Here is an 8,135-nt window from a genome sequence, read left to right as displayed (position 1 = left end):
ATAATATAACTATAAAATAGTTTATTTAACAATAAAAATATTGATACTTTGTGTAAAACTTATACAGTTATCACTTTTGCTATATAGTTTTGCTATAAAGTATATAAGTCTTTTTCTCTAAGTGGATCTGTTCCAGATTCGGAACCGGGTTTCTTGAATATGTGCAGATTTCCAACAGACGGAGATTGATGGACAAGTTTAATCAGACGGGTTCTAACGCGATCTCCTTTAATGGATGCTTGTTTGCTTTCGAATGATAATGCACAAAACATTGGCTGCTTTCAACAGAAAAAGCAACTTTGCAACTGTAAAATTCTTTAATATTATTAGTCTTGTCCTCATTGGATCTAAATGTATAAACGAATCATATTCAAGAATTTTACAACAGTTGCAAAGCTGCTTTTCCTGCTGAACGTAGTTAATGATATCATACGTATCTGATATATGATAACAATGGAGATTCTGACGAATCTGTCCTTCATCGTTTCCTGAACACATAGTATGAAATTTTTGAATGAAAACAACGCAAGAATGCGTTCGCGCGATGCTTTTATTTTTTTCTTGTTACATTCCAAGTTCATTAATCTCGATACCACAAATAAAAACTTGTCGACTTTGATAAGGTAATCTACTGCTGAAGATTATTGATAGTTTCCAGAAATTCTGTTCCACATTTTCAGATGAAGGCATTGATTTTTTCACATTAATAGTAACCGTCATTAAATATTGTCAAATCCCGCTAAATTCAACAAATCGATCCATGACAAAATAACGAATGAGTAACTTATTGAAGTAACTTTTGAGCTGTTCAAGCTAAGCATCCAATTAAAATGGTCTCCTTAATTAGTCGGATAGTTGCGACTTAATTTGATTTGGCTCAGAGAATCGGGGGCTTTTTCGAGCGTATCTAACAAGAGCGTCCACTCGGGATCGTTCAGTTTCCGGAAACGCATCGTCGTTTTCAGCCAGTCCGTTCTTCTTCTCTTACTCTTCCTTTATTCTTCTTGCTTGTTTTATTGCTCCGTAAATCATGTTCGACAACACGTTAAACGGGAAGTATCGCCCGCAATATTTCCTGCTCCTTAATTTCATGACTATCAGCAGTTACACTTTTTAATGTTGCAATTTCAAATTATATAAAATTACAGAAAACTATAAAATATTTTATAAACTATAAATTAAAATTTATTAACTATTAACTATAAATTATTAATTATAAACTATGAATTATAAATTTTATAAATTCCTAATTACAAAAATATGACACCCATAAGAAAACATTTCTCTGTTAACTTAAAAAAAGTTTCACGAGAACCATCATTTTCCAGATATTTACATTTTCTTTTATGATACTCTATCTCTCAGATGGTCATGAGATTTGTCATGAGACTTGTATACAGAGCTTTTGTCTCTTTTATCCAAAATTTTGAAGAACTTGGAACTTATGCACACATCCTTCTCAAAAACGATATTATACTATGGACTTTATTTTTGAGACAATATTTTTTTCATATTTTAATATTTATTTAATATAGTTATGTCGCTCTGAATTTCGAACAACTTATAATAGGCAAATCTGCAACGAAGATTTCGAGAAAGGTATCCTCGAAGTTTTGAAAATTTTGATCAATTAGATAACTAAATTTTCTTCGAGATCGCTACTTTTTGCGATTTCTGTTTACTACGCATTTATGATCGACGAAACAACACAGTTCCGTGTAATATAATAAGTATAATTGTGCTTATCTCGTATGTTCATCACGAAATACGTGCACAATTCTCGAAAGTATATTGCTAACTCGCTGATGACAAGTTACATCTTGGACGAGTTTCGATGACTTGTTCAATGCGCAACTATTACTCAGAAATCTTATCTTGCGATTCGATCACAAGCTTGAAGCGATCGCGTTCAACTTACGAAAGGAGAACAATACCGCTATCAACATTCAATTCGCAATGCACCGAATTCGCTGAGCCAGCGAAGTAAAGCTACCAAATACAACATATTGTACAACATACAGACGTGTACACAGTTTCACAATAAAATTAAAGAACGACGAGACGCAATGATTGCGTTTAGCAGAGAAATCTGATCAATGGGTGCATTTAGTACTACAATCCCTCAGTGAGCTCTTGCATCTGATTGGAATATTCCGTTAGATCCAAAAATATAGATCAATCAGATGCACAAGAGCTCATTGATCACTTAGTAAGCGATTGTAATACTGAATGGCTGCATTCATCAGAAAAAGCAGCTTTGTAACTGTTGTAAAATTCTCTAATAGGATTGGTCTTGCTCTTAGTTCCTCATTGGATCTAAATGTATAAACCAATCATATTCAAGAATTTTACAACAGTTACAAAGCTGCTTTCTTTGCTGAACGCAGCTAATGCTGCCTACTAAGCTTAATGATTCTTTAATATAATTGATTCCTACATTTAAATCCAGCGAAGAATTAAAGACAAGAACCAATCATATTAAAGAATCACTGAGCGTCTCTATTGATCAATTTTCTCTGTTAAACGCAGTCATTCTCACAGCAATAAAAAATATTTTATTATATTCGTAATTCAAGGCAATGCTAAGGACGACGATTCAACTTCTTTTACAATTTGCTCATCTCAATCACGAGACATTTTTGTCTGACATTGGCGTTCGCTCGCATCGTTACGCTATCGACATGGATGAAGTCAATGACGTCGAAACTTCTAACGATATTAGCTTTTAAAAAACGATTATCTTTAGCGGACTTCCTGCGATCTTATCACACGTTAAATCTTTATCCCGCAACTGTACACCATCACATGTAATAGTCTCTGATTGAATATGCGCAGGGACGCCACACCCTGCGCGAGTCCTTCGATTTTCTTGCTGCACTCGAAATCTAGGAAAGCGTATTAATGTCTTCCCTTTACTTTTTATCCCGGTATTCATTCGTAATTCTACGTTCAAGATCATTTCGACTCCAATCTCAGATGAGTTTTAAAAATCCAATCAATGAAAATGACTACGCAGCATGAGATCGTGTATACAGGGTGAGTCATTTTTAAAACCGGCTAACACCGAATAACACTCATAGTTTTGGAGATATAAAAAAATGTTTCAAATGAGAGTGGAATAGTTTCAAAGGAGACGTGCTTCGGTCATGTTGTCTTTCTTCTAGGTAGAGGTGCCAAAAAGATTTGAAAGTCACCTTCATTTTTTAAAATTGTATAATTTTTTTTACACAATATGATTCTTCTAATTATTTTGCATATAAAAGTATTAAGGTAGAGATATAAAAAAATCAATAGTGAACGAGATATTTCATCGACACATATTGTGACATAAAATGTTAAATGACTGATAAACTATTAATTTTTTAATAATCGTATTTTAATACTTTTATGAACAGAATAATGAGATGAATCAATTGAAAGGAAAACATATAGTTACTTAAAAAAAATTGTAATGCAAAATGGATAATTTTTTAAATAAGCAATTATGTGTTTTCTTTACACCAATTGATTCATCTTATTCTGTTCAAAGTATTAAGATACGATTATTAAAAAATTAATAGTTTTACGAATTATTTAACATTTTATGTCACAATATGTGTTAATAAAGTACAAAATATCTTGTAAACTATTGTTTTTTTATATCTCTATCTTAATCTTTTATATGCAGAATAATTAGAGGAATCATATTAAGTAAAAAAAATTATACAATTCTATTTTTAAAAATGGAGGTAACCTTTATATCTTTTTGACGCCTCCACCTAGAAAAAAAATAACATGACCAAAATACGTACTCCTTGAAACCATTTTCATCTAAAACATTTTTTTCCTATCTCTAAACCTATGGGTGTTATTTGGATGGCCGGTCTTAAGTGATTCACCCTGTATATACATTAAGACAGTTAAGATGATTTTAAAAATAAGATCGGGATAAAAACTTCACTCCTAATTACTTTCAAAAAATCACAGATTTTCTTACACAAGAATAAAACAGTACAATAATTTTATTGTTAAAAAAAAGAGCCGGCGGAGGATAGACAAATAATATCACTATACGTGTACTGAAACCCTTATATACAAAAAATTTGAATACCTGAGCCATAAAAATACTATATCGAGAAAAACATGAAAGAAGATCTATGTATCAAGAAATTAATGAAAAGCGGTCTATTTTAGGCCAAATAAAGTAATAATAATAAAATAACAAAACCTAAAAATATTTATATCAGATGATAAATTTAATTCCTGTTATGAATTTTTCTCATGGCATGCAAGCGTTTTTAGATGGCCATTGGAATAATATTTAACATTTTCGACAACTCTAAAAACGTTTGAGCTGGATTTTCATCAAAAAATTCTTGCAGCTCGACATCTTCAAATTTTTTCGGCTGTTCAACGTTCTTTATCTCTCACGTCAAAATCACCGTTTCCGAAAACATTCAAACCCTACATGTTCTCTCTGGTGGAGTTTTATCATCATACACTTTGGATAATAGATAATCAGCTGATCGAAAAAATGAAGAAGCATATGTCGGAAAAACAGTTTATCGCGAAATTCATTTTCAATCGATTAGAAAATCTCTTTGGTATCGAGAAGTCTAACTTAGGATTCTAACTGAGGGTGCGTTTCGATATTCACTGCAAATATTGAAAATCTATAGCGTACGTAACGTATACTGTACATACTTTCAGCACTGATATGAATATCGGAACGCCCTGAAATCTGAATCACTTTGAACAATGTCTAAACTATACAAAAGACATGTGACTTCACCGTTGGAACTCACCGTGACTCACCAGTATTGGAGTCGGTACTCTTTAATAGCGAGTAGCAAGAATTAAATTTACCACTAAATATTTAATAAATAGTCATATAGTCTTTCTTTGAAATTGAATTATACAGATAGAAGATTATTCCAAAATTAATTTAGTCATGTAATATTTGAATGATCATTTATAAAATTCTGTACAATAATGATAAAGAGATGTATATGTATATTATTTTAAAGTTTAAACTTTGGTATCTTGTGAAGTTTCTGTTTCATCTTTCAAATCCACTGTAGAGACCATTTGAAATTTTGGAATACAAAATGAAGAAAGTCAAATTGCTTATAAAATATATTAATCTTGAGTGACTGAAGATATTGAACAATGGGATGATGTGTTCATCCCATCTTAATAAACAAATTTATATATATATATATATATATATACATACATACATATATACATATATATGTATATATACACAATACGCTGTGTGCAACATGATTGTGTGCAAATGAAGCTGTAGACAATAGTTTTATAGACAGTGTAGACGAACTAAGCTTATCCCAATTTAGCGATATCTATTTTACTTATTGTTAGAATTTTATTTTTGAGAGAGAGAGAGAGAGAGGGGGGAGGGAGGAAGAAAGACAGAAAGATATCGTTATTTATTAAGCGCTACAGAATTGAATCCTCTCAAGCGCTAAAATAGTATATTAATAAACAGCAAAGTAAAGAAAAATTAAAACAAATACATATATAAAAGAACAAGCATAACAGATCATAGATACAAATCATGAGTTTACACTTAATAAATAATTGTACAATTTATGTACAATGTTCCGTGGGATACCATTCCAAAATGTCGCAGCGCTGCTACCAAAAGATTGCTTGAAAAACTCCGTGCAGCACAACGGCAGCGAAAAATAATCATTATGGAGTTCTAATGCGGCACGACGATTTATTCTTCTTGAAAAAATTCAAAGTCTAGATATAAAGACTTAAGGTAAGCCTGAAATGAAAAAGTGAGAAACGTTAGGCATCGCACGAAATTCAAACGCTTCGCTTTTTATCTTGAGCCATCTAAGATCGTGAAAATGTGGAGAGATACGCTCATCCCACTTGATCAGAAAAATATATCTCACGCACAAATTAAGAGTTCTTTGGAATTTAAAGTTTAGCTCGCTGATAATATCGATTATGACAGTGCATGATCGAAAATTTAAAAAATGAGAGTAGATATGAGAAAGAGAGAGAGAGAGAGAGAGAGAGAGAGAGGTAGGAGAGAAATGAATATAGATTGTGATTTTTCATTTTCCATATATCCTAATTACACGCTTTGTCGCGTCATCTCGCTGTTTATATATGATGTATATACTATATATTCTTCGGCGCAAACGTATGTACTGTATATCACGTCGTACACGCGTCGCTGTGTGAACGCAACGTTAGCCAAGTTCGCTGACCGGCGGAGAGAATGCCTGCGCACGCGAGGAAAAGAGAGAGGATCAGAGGAGAAGTGACGGAATAGACCGTGACCGTGGCCGTGGCCGTGGCCGTGACCGTATCGTGGCCGAGTTGTCGGTATCGCCATAGATACCGTCGACGAATACGACCCATTACAAATTCATATGATAAATATGATTTCAAATATGAAGATATCTCAGAGAAGCGAATTTAAGGGGTCTGTATCCGGCCATGTTACGAGATATGTACAAGTACATATTCGAAGGTACACTTAAATCCAAACGTCCAAACAAGAGATACCTCGCATGTAGAACTCTGCGATGAATGATCTTTATTTCGTTTTCTTGAAACAGAGGAATAAATTATAAAGCTTCAATTTACTTCAATTTCTTTTTTTAATATATTTCGGGTTAAACTTGGTTGAATCGATTTATCTTCATTCAGCGCGTTAGTTTCACGTTACTGTGAAAGAGTGGAGTTTGAAACATATATCAAATATAAATCTGATGCCGATTCTACAATGAGTCGGGAATCTGTAATCGGTGAGGAATTGGTAAATCGGTAGAGTTGACTAGCCAATTTTTAAAACTATAGACTATCGATTCATTGTAAAATTAGTATGATATCTGTATTATAATATTGACCCCCAATATTGACCTCTATATAAAGATATTTATAGGAAACATTATTCTTAAATCATAATGTAGAAAAATTGCAATATGAAATATTATACATGACTAAATTAAAATTTTTAAAGCTAAAAAACTTAAACGGCTTTTAGGACACATATGAACCGATCTTTTGAAAATGTTCGTCAAGCATTTGAAAATAATTGGATAACGTGTTCTAATTTATATCTTTGTTATGCTGCCGGCATCTCATTTATTATATTCTTGAAAAAAAGTAAAAAATATTTATATCTCAAATTGGATTTGTCTAATTTTTTGACAAATGTCATTTAGAAATATTTTTTCTGAAATTGTTGCGTTAGAGAATCATCTTAGCACAATTATTGTAAAATTGTCATCAGTTTATGTTATTTATTGTGCAATATTTTCACAATTTACTTTTGGGGGAATTATCTTACAATTACTTTCGAACAAATCGCGCAATTTGTATCGCAAATTTTACGATTCATTCAATTTTTTAAAAACTCAAATATATAATTCATAAGAAAAAAAGTAACCTACATCTAATGATAAAAAGAAAGCTGTATATAAAACTACAGAATATAACGTTGACAGTTAAAAAGAGACGAAGAAAAGTATTGTATATAAGTATTGTATATTTGCTATACAGTAACCGTTCGCCGTACAATAAAGATATTGTATATTACGCCATACAATAACAAATGAATACACTTGGTATACAAAGCACGATGAAGTACACACAAAAAATCTCAAGTTTAATTAATCCCAGATAACTTCAAGATGCATACTCTCTTTCTTTCTCTTTTTGCTTATAAAGTACGTACGAACAAATGTATTAAAAAAAAAGAAAGCCATGGAGGAAACCTGGGCACTGCTACTTGGTATAAGAGACACTGTCGAGAAGGCATAATAGGCGTCAAATGGAAAAATATGATATTTTCTGAATGAAAAAATGCGAGACGGCTCAATTTTATGTAGGCAAAAATACTTTGCGTCACTTTCTTCACTTTCTTCACTACTCAAGTACCTATTCTCAATCTACTTATTTCTCTCGTGAAGCACGTAACAAAGGTATAAAACGTCTATTCTAATATATTCTTTTCACGTCACTTTTCATCGCTCATTATAATATAAATGCACGGCTATCACGACCGATTGTTATATGAAAAAATGACTCTACATTGTATGGCCATACGTTATGCACATTTTTATTTTTACATGGAACAGCTGTCGATGGGATGTGCGCGTTTCTGA

This window comes from Acromyrmex echinatior, chromosome 14, assembly GCF_024713525.1.
Source record: "Acromyrmex echinatior isolate Ae372 chromosome 14, ASM2471352v2, whole genome shotgun sequence".
Classification (NCBI taxonomy): Eukaryota; Metazoa; Arthropoda; class Insecta; order Hymenoptera; family Formicidae; genus Acromyrmex; species Acromyrmex echinatior.
The sequence above is the reverse complement of the archived record's forward strand: the minus strand, read 5'-3'. Positions refer to the sequence as shown.